General features: G+C 35.5%; 1 protein-coding gene across 3 annotated transcripts in view; it reads right to left on the reverse strand.

The window, feature by feature from the left end:
* The window catches only part of DIAPH2 (diaphanous related formin 2), a 906095-nt gene that overhangs the window by 477357 nt on the left and 414430 nt on the right, over positions 1-14308 (reverse strand). The gene's annotated exons all lie outside the window — the stretch shown is intronic.

A 14308-nucleotide genomic window follows, 5' to 3' on the forward strand; every position in this document is an offset into this window, starting at 1 on the left:
TAATAATTAACAAAAATACTATGTAGACATTAAATCATGTGCAACAACAATAATAAACCAACTGCACTCTTCATAATTGGCAAAATTTGGAATCATTTTCCACAGTAAACCTGTAAAAATAATCTCCCATTATTCACAATGTCTATATTTAAATACATAATGCATTCCACTTTAATGAAGACTCAATCAAAGTGATGAAGTCTGATGCATGCTAAAGTCTGACTCATAAGAGACTCACAATTGATTAATTCTTGTCAACCTGGTTTATTTTGGACTTTGGTACAATTCTAATTATTATTGCATTAGCCTGAAACCAACCTATTGGGAACTTGTGTGGGATTTCAAAAGACATATGAAAAGGAAAAAAGTAAGAAACAAAGAATTAAGAAGGTAAGGATTGACACAGATTGGCAGAGAAGGAAGTTCCAGGGATTCGTCCTTCAGCAACGCCACCACTGAGCTAGAAAGAGTGATTTAAATAAACTATTTCAGAACTCTGGCACCTGGCTGAATATTTACAACAAGGTAAGTGTTTCATGAAGAAAGTCACTGCTGTTCTCTGTTAAGAGAATGACATGCACAAAACAGGTACCATTTTCCATTCCTCAGCATCACTGTGAGGATAGTTCCTGCAGGAGCTGGCTGATGCCAGGGTAGGCAGGAGGACCTCGTTCTCTAAAATTTGAAGCTATACGTTTTGGTTGGCTTGGCAATTCCCTGAAGGAACAGTGAAAATGTTTGCCTTGGTTTCTACCCTCTTGGTTTGCAGCAGCTTTCACTACTGGCATCAATCAGAAGATCTGAATAGACAGAAACAATTCCCCTGCAATTTGGAACCAGACATTTAAGGAAATCTCTACCAGATCACTGGCTGACACCAGTGATAATAAAACCCAAACTTCAGTGGCCACACACAAGGAAAGTACACTTTGCAAAAAGTGTTTAGAAAAGTCACAAATGTCTATAGACCTTAGCAAATAAAAATAAGCTGTCTGTAAGGAGTGAAAGAATCAGATTTCCAGGTTATAATAGACTCAAATGCCAGTTCTTAACAACAACAAAAATTACAAAGTATGCAAAACAAAACCAAAAAACAACCAGAAAAGAATCGCCTATGCTCAGGAAAAAAAGAATTTGACAGAAACTCCCCCTGAAGAAGCTCAGACTTTGGAGTTACTAGTCAAAAAGATTAAATGAACGGTCTTAAATTGAATATACTCAATGCGCTAAAAGAAACTAGGCACAAATAATTAAAGAAATCAGAAAAATCATGTGTGAATGGAATGAGAATATCAATAAAGACAGAAGTTATAAAAAGAAATCAAACAGAAATTCTGGAGGTGACAAATACAGTAACTGAAATGAAAAATTAACTTAAGGGATTCAACAGCAGATTGGAGCATACAGAAGAAAGGATTAGTGATGTGAAGATAAGGAAATTAAAAGGATCCAGTTTGAGGAGCAGAAAGAAAAAAGAATAAAGAAAAATAAAGCCTGAGGGATGGGTGGGATACCATCAAGCATACAAACATGTGCATCACAGGATTCCCAGGAAAAAAGGAAAGGGACAGAAAAAAATATCCCCAAATCTGATGAAACATTAAATACACACATCCAAGAAGCTCATCAACTATAAGCAGAATATTCAACAGGTTCACACTAGATACTTTCTAATCAAGTGGTCAGAAATAAAGAAAAATAATTTTTAAAGCAGTAAGAGGGAAATAAATTGTTACATTCAAGGGATTGTCAATAAAATTAATATCTAATTTGTTCCATGGGAGCCGAAAGGTAGGGGAACAACGTATTTGAAGTCCTAAAATAAAAAAATTAAAACTTTCAACCAAGAATTCCATATCCAGAAAATACACCATCCTTCAAAAATAAAGGAGAAACTACGACAATCCCAAATTAACAAAATAAAACTAAAAACAGATAATTTATTGCTAGCAAGTCTGTCCTGCAAGAAATACTAAAGGAGGCCCTATAAGCAGAAATGAAAGAACACTAAACAATAAATCAAAGACATAAAAAGAAATAAAAAGTGATTATAAAGGTAACTACATAGGTAAATATAAAATCCAATGTTATTGTACTTTTGGTTTATAACACCTGTACTTCTTTCTGTATAATTTAGAAATCAAATGCTTAAAATAATAATTTTAAATCTATGTTGATGAGCATGCAATGTACAAAGATTTAATATATTAAAACAATAGTACAAAGGGGAGGGGGCATAAATATATAAGACCAGAGTGTTTACATATTGGTGGTTTCTCAGAAATCAAAGAGAATTACTTACTTTTCAACACTCAAGATTAAAAAAAACAAACTAACAATTACCATATGACCCCACAATTCCAGCCCTAGGTATATACCAAAAAGAACTGAAAACAGTTCCTGGGGGTCTCAAACAGATACTTGTGCACAAATGTTCACATCATCATTATTCAATAGCCAGAATAATAGGTTTGTCTACCAACATATAAATTAATCAAATGTGGTATATATCCAAAAAGATATTATCCGGCCAAAAATGAAGTTTTGATACATGCCAAAGCATGCATGAACCAAGGATGATAGAAACAAAAGGACAAATATTGCATGAATCCACCTACATATGGTATCTAAAAGAGACAAATTCTTAGAGTAGAATAGAGGTTACCAGGGCCTGGGGACAGAGGGAAATTGGGAGTAACTGCTGAACAAGTATATTGTTTCTGTTTGGGGTGATGAAAACATCTGGAAATAGTGATGATGGTTGAACAACAATGTAAATATACTTAATGTCAAAAATGAGTAAATGGTAAATTTTATGTTATAGATTTTTCCACATTAAAAAAAATGAATAGGCAACATATACCATGAGTCCCAGGGGAAACAATGGTATCATGTTCTACTCTAAGTGCTTTTTTGTTCTCTCCATTTATCCCTTATGTCCTCTCACTCAATGTTGCATTTCCATTAAGCTCTAGCCTAGTGGTTCTCAACCTTGGCTGCACATTAGAATCACCTGGGAATCTTTTTAAAATCCTGATTTCTGGGCCTCATCCTCCGGAAATTCTGTTTCTTTGTTACTAATGTTGTGGCTCCACCCCATAACAAAGAAACAGAATCTCCGGAGAATGAGGCCCAGAAATCAGGATTTTAAAAAGATTCCCAGGTGATTCTAATGTGCAGCCAAGGTTGAGAACCACTACTCTAGACCTTCAATGCACCCATTGTGTAACTAATGAGACTAAAGATTTAAAATATCATGTCCTCTGACTTAAAAGAAATACTGATATTGATATAATAACACATATCTATAATCCAAGGAAATTAAGAACATCTATTATTTTGTATCACTAATATCATTATCTTGCATAGAATAAAACTTTATTTCCATCTTTACAGAATATTTTTGATACAGGTAAATATACATGTAAATTATTCACTTGTTTTGTAAAATTGTTCTCTTTTAATGTTTTTTTTCCCCCTGAAGTATGTTATTAAGAAAAACAAAGAATCAGTTTGGCAACTTGCCTAATTTTTACTACTGGTTAACTTAGGAAGATGAGGAACATTATTTAAAATTACCAAAAATTATCAATTCTGTATACTTTAAATATTCCGTTTCAATTTTAAGTTTTAACTGTATCATAGAATGAATCAAGCTGAAAATAAAATTTTAGCTCAGAATGTGAAATTTGTTACTTTGTTTCTCTTCTAGCTATAGGTAACCTGTTGACTCATCTTCAGGATGTAAGCTCCACTGTAGGTAACATCTTTGCTTTCTCTGTTCAGCTCTATGAAATATTTAATGCATTTAGTGGGCTTAGATGTATTGTGATTCTGGATACTATTTTGTGGCTGAGTCACAAGCTTATATAACTGCCAGTGCTTAGAAGGTTCTATTTGCAAATAGGATTGGAAAGAAACTCATTATCTCACAGGTGTAACAGACACCGGCTACTATTACACTACTTAGTGCTTAGTGAGTCAGCTACCTCTAAAATCCCATGTTACAAGTGGCATCATAGCCAATGCTTAAATATACCTAATGTTTACATACAGACTAAACTTTATAGACAAAGATGTTGTATAAGATTGGACATTAATATGTTTTCATACCCATAAATTCCTGAATAGAAGAGGAAGGTTAAGAAGACAACGGAGCCCTGGCCAGGTTCTCAGTGGTTAGAGCATCGGCCTTCGGACTAAAGGTTCATGGGTTCAATTCCTAGTAAAGGGCACATACCTGGGTTGCAGGTTCAATCCCTGGTTCTGCCCTAGTCAGGGCACTTGGAGGCGGCAATCAATCAATGCGTCTCTCTCACATGATGTTCCCCCCACCTTCCTCTCTCCCCCTCCCTCCCTTCCACTCTCTAAAAGTCAATGGAAAAAATATCCTCAGGTGAGGATTAAAAAGAAGACAATGTAGAGAGAGACATAGTGCTACTCATTTCCCGCTACTCTCCTTCAGCTACTAATCAAAAGCATGTCAAGAGAGAAAATGAAAAAATGTAGATGTTCAAGGCACAGTTTGAGACTAATGTGGACAGTCCGAGGAATCAGGGGGAAGTGTATTTGTACAGGGGACTAAGGGACTTCCTAGGAGAGAAACCTCCTGCCTAAGGGAAGGGCAGTGTGTGTCAGAGGATCAGCATGGGGACAGTAAAAAGGCCTGCATTCTGAAAAGGACTGGGTGTTTCTGAGTGCAGCAAATCTATTTCATGGATGTGTCTCCAGGCCTGGTCTATCCACACAATCGTATGTCTGGGTGGTGTGGAAAGGAAAACTATGCGATGAGCATTGCTTTGGTATCTTCTAATCAAGTATGCTTAAAAAGGAGAAGATGGGAGAAACACGGTTCTACACTTTGCCACAGAACACCCCACACCTGTAGCACCTAGAGCAGCGGTTCTCAACCTGTGGGTCGCGACCCCTTTGGCGGTCAAAGGACCCTTTCACAGGGGTCGCCTAAGACCATCCTGCATATCAGATATTTGCATTACGATTCATAACAGTAGCAACATTACAGTTATGAAGTAGCAACGAAAATAATTTTATGGTTGGGTCACAACATGAGGAACTGTATTGAAAGGGCCAGAAGGTTGAGAACCACTGACCTAGAGGGATGCAGTACACACCAGCTGTGCCCAATAAGAAACTCTTCCCCTCTCCCCACACTAGCTCCAGCAGAGGGTTCAAAATAGATGAGGGAAATCACCCCGCAGCTACTACACGGAAGCTGACACAAATCGTGGAATGTGTAAGTTATTCCCTGACACATCTAGAAACATCTACTGTAGGGGCTTTGAAAATAGTTAAGGTCCTGCAAGAGGAAGAAAAATAGAGGTGAACTGATGTGAACTGGACTTTATTTCTTTAAAATATGTTTTTTTTATTGATTTGTTTTTTGAAAGACAGAGAAGAAGGGAGAGGGAGAGAGTAACATCAATAAGAGAGAAACATCAATTGCCTGCCTCCTGCATGCCCCCTACTGGGGATTGAGCCCACAACCTGGGCATGTGCCCTGACCTGGAATCGAACCAGCGACCTCTCAGTGCATGCGACAATGCTCAACCAACTGAGCCACACCAGCCAGGACAGGACTCTGAACTTCAAAAATTTTAAATAGCTTTTAACTTTAGGTACCTTACTGATATTATCACTACATATATACATATATTCTCTAAATAAATAGCAAAGATGAATCCATATACCCTCTACAATGTAAGGGAAAAGCTGTTCCTAAGAGCACAAGCTAAAAATTATAATTTTTGAAATACAACTTAGATTCTAACAGAGTTAATAGGCAAATATTCCCTTCCATTTCTCCCTCCCACTGCTCCTGGTTACTACTGAGCAGTTTCTTTCAAATATTTCAAGATTTGTGTTTGAAAGATCAATCCTGGGTCAGTATGAAAGTTTCATCCTTGAAAATGTCAATGAGCTGAAATTCACGAAGAAAACAACAAAGGGGAAAGAAGTAACTATGTCACCAAATGAGCAGATTTTTCTTCACCTTTTATGCATCACAAATTCACTTTCTGATAACTGTCACTGTTATCTAAAGAATTTCTCCTAACAGACCATGGGCTTTTAACTACTTTTTACATTTCTTCAATTACTCTATAACACTTCCAAAACTTTATTTCCTTTAAATGTTAATTGCATAGTTAAAGGTTAGTTAAGTGAAGGTATTGAACCATAATGCCCTTTCCTTCTTGCCAAAACATAACCTTTCTTTTTTATCTTATATCTCATTAAGTCTTTTTAGTAGTAGGAGAGCAGAGTTAGGCTCACTATGATTAAGTCTATCATCTCCCACATATATGAATTGGGGCCAATATTTCTTTTAAAAAATTTATTATTTACTAAAGTCTTTAAAAAATATATTATATCACATATACAAAATTTTATATGATACATAAACAGACATATAAAACAGTATGATTTTTATTTATGTTGACAAGTATTTTATTTTTCTAAAAATCCAGATAAGAAATATTTCCCCAAAGTCTTGGCAAAAATCCCTGTGAACTTAACATAAACCTCCCCCATTTAACCTGGTCAAAAAACTCAATCCCTTAACTACTGTAAGTTATTCAACACTTCCTTAAGGCATATTTCTTAAATTAAGTGTATTTAATTTTCTGTTATCACATTCATGTGCTCTTGTTTTTTTTTGTTTTGAGTTGAACAGCAAAAACTTTGATGCCAGGCCTGGTTCTATACTTTTTTGTGTGTTTCATCTACTCAGCTAATATATACTGGTTGCCAACGTGATTATCACCCCGTTAAGCACTAGAGAACCTGCCCTCACACAGATGATAGGTTAAAAGGGCCATGTATGCACCTGCTGACACTGTGAAACCAAAGTCAACATGTGACTGAAAGTAATTTGTGTTGCAGTTTATCCAAATTGTATTTCTTGTAAGGTGGTCATGCTACAATTCTCTCCTTTTGTTAGAAACTCCTAACATTTTTGTAACTCCTAAAAGAGACTCCATGAGCCCCTAAGAGTATGTTAAAATACTGCTTGGCTAGACAAAAAATTCAGGGGGAGATTTTCTAGCCCTCTTCAGAGAGCCACTCCTTTCAAAAAAAAAAAAAAAGATTGACAGGAAGACACACAAGCCCTGCCTGGGTAGCTAAGTTGCTTAGAGTGTTGTTCTGATACGCTAAGGTTACGCATTCCATACCTGGTCAGGGCACATATAAGGATCAATAAATAAGTGGAACAACAAATCGATGTTCTCTCTCTCTCTCTCTCTCTCTCTCTCTCTCTCATCTAAAATAAATAAATATGAAAAAACAAGCATTGAAAACCTGGATGAGAAAAATCAACCTTGGAATATAACAATTGTGTGTTGCAAAGAGGCAGCCTTTTAGAAAACCTTCCTACCTATTTAATCTTCAACTTGGCCCAGGTAAAAAAACACTTTTCCTGAAGAAATTGTACTACATTCTGAGTCTTAACATTAACTCAGTTCCCTAGTAGGTTTATCGACTCTCCAAGGATCAGTATCACCTCAGTGCTAATAATGTCAAATGAACAGCTCCAACCCTCACCACTCTTACCCACCTTCAACTTCCATATTTCTAATTGAAAGTCCCACCTAGATGTCCCATCACTAACTCAAATCGAACAAATCTAAAGGCAAATTCATCCTCACTCTGTCCCCTCCCTCTTATCAGCTTGTCCTAATGGCCCCACTCTGCTCATAGGATTGGCATCCTATCCATTTTCTAAGCTTTCAAACTGGCAGCAATCACTCAGTCACAAGTTTGATGATTCTTTCCAGCAAAATCTATTGGGGTGAACCCTTCTTTGAAATTCTACAGCCAAAAATCTTGGTCAGGGAAATCACATGGTATCAAAACATTTCTTACTTTAAATTCAATTAAATTATTCAAAGTGTTCCAGCTCTGTAGTAGACTAATGGCAATTGCAGACATATTTACAACTTTTATAATTATGAAAGGAAAAAAAATTGTGGCCACTTTATACATAAAAAATTTGACTCCCATTTAAGTCATGATCCTATTTGCAGAAAAAAATGTATTGCTTACTGAAGTAATTTATATGATTTACAGTTAATGTAAAGATAATTATTGAAAGCATTCCCTGGATGCTAATTATCTTCAATTTTGTTTGTCCCACTTTATACTCAAAAATAAAAATCAGAAATCATATTAACCCTAATATGATTAAAGAATTAAAAAATATAGAACATATAGAGTGAATGACTCACTATGAATATTGAATAGCATATGAGATGTGTATGCCCATGTCTAAATGTAATATATCATTCCTAAGTATAATACCCACATTATTATTATTTTAAAAATTATATATCTTTCTTGTATTTTAAATTAACATATTTCAAATAAATCATAAAACATATTTTCATTTTAAGAGGCCAAACGGATATTCTCAGATACATAATAGATTTGTATTAGCTAAAAGAGGTAATAAGTGTACAATATTCTGTTTATGTTATACTCTGCTTTCTTTAAATATCACTTTATTATGACCATGCTAACTGCCACAAACAAATGCAAAGATGCATTACTATAAAATATTATATACAGACTAGAGGCCTGGTACACAAAAATTGTGCACTCTGGGGGATCCTTCAGCCTGGCCTATGCCCTGTCACAGTCTGGGAGCCTTTGGGGGATATCTGACTGCTGTGGAGGCAGGGCTGCTGCGCTCACCAGCCATGAGCCCAGCTTCTGGTTGAGCAGTGCTCCCCTGTGGGAGCGCACTGAGCACCAGGGGGCAGCTCCTGCTTTGAACGTCTGCCCCCTGGTGGTCAACGTGCATCATATTGGTCATTCTGCCATTCGGTCAATTTGTATATTCACCTTTTATTATATACAGATGTTTTCAAAGCTAAGCCCTACCTGAACAAAATGAACTAACAAGCAAAATAGTGACAGACCCATAGCTAGAGAGCAGGCTGTCAGTGGATGGATTTAGGGGGGGAAAAAAAGAGAGAAAAAAAACTCATGGACATGGACAACAGTGTGGTAATTGGCAGGAGGAGGAGAGTAAAGAAGATATAAATGGTGATGGATGGAGACTTGACTTGAGGTGGTTAACACAGTACAATATACAGATGATGTATTATAGAATTGTATAACAGAAACCTATACAATTATACTAACTAATATCACTCCGATAAATTCAATAAAAAGAAAAAATAAATTAAAAACTAAAAAATAAAGCATTTTTTATAGGAACGTAGTATTCCATTGTGTAGATGTACCACAGTTTTCTAATCCACTCTTCTGCTGATGGACACTTAGGCTGTTTCCAAATCTTAGCTATGGTGAATTGTGCTGCTATGAACATAGGGGTGCATATATCCTTTCTGATTGGTGTTTCTAGTTTCTTGGGATATATTCCTAGAAGTGGGATCACTGGGTCAAATGGGAGTTCCATTTTTAACTTTTTGAGGAAACTCCATACTGTCTTCCATAGTGGCTGCACCAATCTGCATTCCCACCAGCAGTGCACGAAGGTTTCTTTTGCTCTCAGCATCCTCATCAGCACTTGTCATTTGTTGATTTGTTGGTGATAGCCATTCTGACAGGTGTGAGATGGTACATCATTATCGTTTTTATTTGCATCGCTCAGATGATTAGTGACTGAGCATGTTTTCATATGTCTCTTGGCCTTCTGTATGTCCTCTTTCAAAAAGTATCTATTAAGGTCCCTTGTCCATTTTTTGTTAAGTTGTATGAGTTCCCTGTAAATGTTGGAGAGTAAACCCTTATCAGATGTAACATTGGCAAATATGTTCTCCCATGCAGTGGGCTTTCTTGTTTTGCTAATGGTTTCTTTTGCTGTGCAGACACTTTTTATTTTGATGTAGTCCCATTTGTTTATTTTCTCTTTAGTTTGTATTGCCCTAGGAGCTGTATCAGTGAAGATACTGCTTCAGCATATGTCTGAGATTTTGCTGCCTGTGGATTCCAACCTTCCAAAACTCAATCAGGAAGAATCTAAAAATCTCAATAGGCTGATAACTATGGAGGAAATTGAAGCAGTCATCAAAAAGCTTCCAGCAAACAAAAGCCCGGGGCCAGATGGCTTCACAGGGGAGTTTTACCAAACATTCAAAGAAGAACTAAAACCTATCCTCCTCAGACTATTCCAAAAAATTCAAGAGGAAGGAACACTTCCAAGCTCATTCTATGAAGCCAGCAATCCCCTAATACCAAAAACAGATAAAGACAACACAAAGAAAGAGAATTACAGGCCAATATCCTTCATGAACATAGATGCCAAAATCCTCAACAAAATTCTAGCAAATCAGATACAGCATTACATCAGAAAGATCATACACCATGACCAAGTAGGATTTATCCCAGGGACGCAAGAATGGTACAATATCCACAAATCAATAAACGTGATATATCACATAAACAAATTGAGAGATAAAAATCACATAGTCATATCAATTGATGCAGAGAAAGCATTTGACAAAATCCAACACCCTTTCTTGATAAAAACCCTCAGCAAAGTGGGCATAGAGGGATCATACCTCAACATAATAAAAGCCCTATATGACAAACCCACAGCCAGCATCATAATCAATGGGCAAAAACTAAAACCATTTCACCTAAGAACAGGAACAAGACAGAGATGCCCACTTTCACCACTCCTGTTCGACAGAGTACTGGAAGTGCTAGCCATAGCAATTAGACATGAAGAAGAAATAAAAAGTATCGCAATTGGAAAAGAAGACATGAAAGTGTCATTATTCACAGATGACATGATACTGTACATAGAAAACCCTAAAGACACCATCAAAAAATTATTAGACTTAATAAATGATTCGGCAATGTAGCAGGATACACAATTAATGCCCAGAAATCTATGGCATTTTTATACACCAATAGTGAACTTACTGAAAGTGAGATTAAAAAACAAACCCATTTACCATTGCACCCAAAAAATTAAGATACATGGGAAGAAACTTAACTAAGGAGGTAAAAGACCTGTCCTCAGAAAACTACAGGACACTGAAAAAAGAGATAGAGGAAGACATAAAGAGAAGGAAGACCATTCCGTGTTCATGGATTGGTAGAATCAACATGATTAAAATATCCATACTACCCAAAGCAATCTATAGATTCAATGCACTCCCCATTAAAATACCAACGGCATATTTCACAGACCTAGAATGAACTATCCAAAAATTCATCTGGAATAAAAATAGACCCCGAATAGCTGCAGCAATCCAGATAAAAAAGAGCAACGTAGGAGGGATCTCAATACCAGATATCAAGCTATATTACAAAGCCACTGTTTTCAAAACTGCCTGGTACTGGCACAAGAACAGACATATAGACCAATGGAATAGAATAGAGAACCCAGAAATCGACCCAAACCACTATGCTCAATTAATATTTGACAAAGGAGGCAAGAGCATACAATGGAGTCAAGACAGTCTCTTCAATAAATGGTGTTGGGAAAATTGGACAGATACATGCAAAAACATGAAACTAGACCACCAACTTACACCATACACAAAAATAAACTCAAAATGGATAAAGGACTTAAACATAGGACGGGAAACCATACAAATCTTAGAGCAGTGGTTCTCAACCTTCTGGCCCTTTAAATACAGTTCCTCATGTTGTGACCCAACGATAAAATTATTTTCGTTGCTACTTCATAACTGTAATGTTGCTACTGTTATGAATCGTAATGTAAATATCTGATATGCAGGATGGTCTTAGGCGACCCCTGTGAAAGGGTCGTTCGACCGCTAAAGGGGTCGCGACCCACAGGTTGAGAACCACTGTCTTAGAGGAATCCACAGGCAGTAAAGGTACATTTAAAAGATGCATTTCAGTAAGAAGTAAAATAGTTCTAGAAGGAAGTTCTCTCATTGAAGAAGGAAGGTATATGCATAACTTAAATATGCGAGTAAATCTAAGCAAAAATGTATGAAAGAGAAAAAATAATGTCTAACTTAAGTTAAAAAAAATAACCAAAATATGAAACAACAGATAAATTAGGGGGTTGTCAAAAAAAAAGGTTTTGGAAGTCTTTAAAAAGAATTTAAATAAAAAGACAAACATGTTATCTTTAAGGAGAGGAAAAATCAAATATCATAAAGATCTCAATATACCAAAATGTGTCCAGGTTGCTTATGCAACTCCAATTAAATACTGACAGAATTTTTGTTGTTGGGACTTGACAAGCTGATTATAAAATTTATGTGGCTGAATAAAGAGAGAATAATGGTTGACACATCCCTGATGAACAACCAGAATGTCATTCTCCTGTCACAGATCAATCCTATTATAATTATATAATCATTAATAAATTTATGATATTGGAATAGGGATAGATGAATAGGTCCATGGGTCAGAATTTAAGCACTCCTAAACACAGTCATTCTTATAATCCTGATACATGACATATGCAACATTATAAAAATTAGGGGACAGATGAATGCTTTAATAATGCTGGAAAAATAGTTATTCATATGTGAAAAAATGAAATTGATTCTGTTCCACACAAAAATCAATTCTAGGTGGATTAAAGACTTAAAAGTAAATGACAACCTCTTTCAAACTTTCAGACGAAAATAAAATAACACCTATATGACCTTAGATAAGAAAGACATTTTTAAAATCAGACACAAAAACACACAGTCTTAAAAAAAGGCTAATAAATTAAATTAATTAAAATTAGCAATAACTTTTATGAAACGACACCATGAAGAAAAACAAAAGACAAGAAAACGTGTAACCATTTGCAAAACATAAGCCACAAAATATTATTATTCTAAAATACATCTAAGAGCTCATACAAATCAAGATGAAAAATATAAGCAACACAATTTTTTTTAAAAAAGGACAAAAGACTGGATCATGCATTTAATAGAAGAGGAAATACAAATGGTCCATAAGTGTCCCAAATGTCTCCAAACGTGCTCACTAGTACTTAAAAAAACAACAACAAAGAAACACCCACACACAATTAAGATTCTTTTTTTTACATCTGCAAGACTGGCAAAAATTTAAAATACCACGTATTGTTCAGGGTATAGAACATTGGTTTTCAATACCATCTTCATATAAAATTACTGAAGAAGCTTTTTTAAAAATAGTGCACCAGAATAATCAAAGTAATCTTGAGAAAAATGAACAAAGGTCAAGGCATCACATTTCCTGATTTTAAAAAATATTACAAAACTACAGCAATCAAAACAGTATGGTATTACCATAAAGACGGATAAATAGTACAGTGGAACAGAATTGATAGGCCAGAAATAAACCCATGCATATATGGTCAACTGATTTTGTCCAGGCTTCAAGAATGCATAATGGAGAAATGATAGTCTCTTAAACAACTGGTGCTAGCAAAACCATACATCCACGTACACATACAAAAAAAGAAAAAGAAATTGGCCCTCTACATTATACACAAAAATCAACCCAAAAGAGATTAAAGGTTTAAGCATAAGACATGAAACTATAAAACTACAAGAAGAATACAGAGGGGAAAAGCTTTATGATATTGGTTTTGGCAATGATTTCATGTATATAACACCACAAGCACAAGAAATAAAAGAAGATATAGACAAGTGGGACTACATCAAACTACAAAGCTTCTGCACAGCCAAGAAAACAATCAACAGAAAAGACAAAAAACAGAATGAAAGAAAATATTTGCAAACCATAGATCTGATAAAGGCTTGTTCTCAAAAATACAGAGTGGGGCAAAAGTAGGTTTACAGTTGTGAGTATGCAAAACACAAGTTTATTATTGTATTATTATTTATTAATTATTGTATTATTTTCTATACAAACAACTGTAAGCCTAATTTTGCCCCACCCTGCATATAAGAAACTACCACAATGCAACAGTAAAAAGCCAAATACCTCAGTTTTAAAAATGAACAAAGGACTTGAATAGATATTTCTCCAAAGAAGACATACAAATGGCCAACAGGTACATAAAAAGGTGCTCAATATTACTAATTAATCAGGGACATGCAAATTAAACCTACAATGAAATATCACCTCACACCTGTTAAGATAGCTATTATAAAAAAAAATAAGCATTGGCAAGAATGTGGGGAAATTTGAAATCACGTACATTGTTGGTAGGAATATAAAATGGCACTATATAAGCCACCATGTGAGAAAGCATGGAAGTTCCTCAAAAATTACAAATATAACTGCTATATGATCTAGCAATCTCACTTCTGGGGTAAATAAATCATGAAATATTCATACTATAGAACACTATACTACAGCAACAATGGGGGGGGGAAGCTACATACAT

Source organism: Myotis lucifugus, unplaced genomic scaffold (assembly GCF_000147115.1).
Source record: "Myotis lucifugus unplaced genomic scaffold, Myoluc2.0 scaffold_13, whole genome shotgun sequence".
Lineage (NCBI taxonomy): Eukaryota > Metazoa > Chordata > Mammalia > Chiroptera > Vespertilionidae > Myotis > Myotis lucifugus.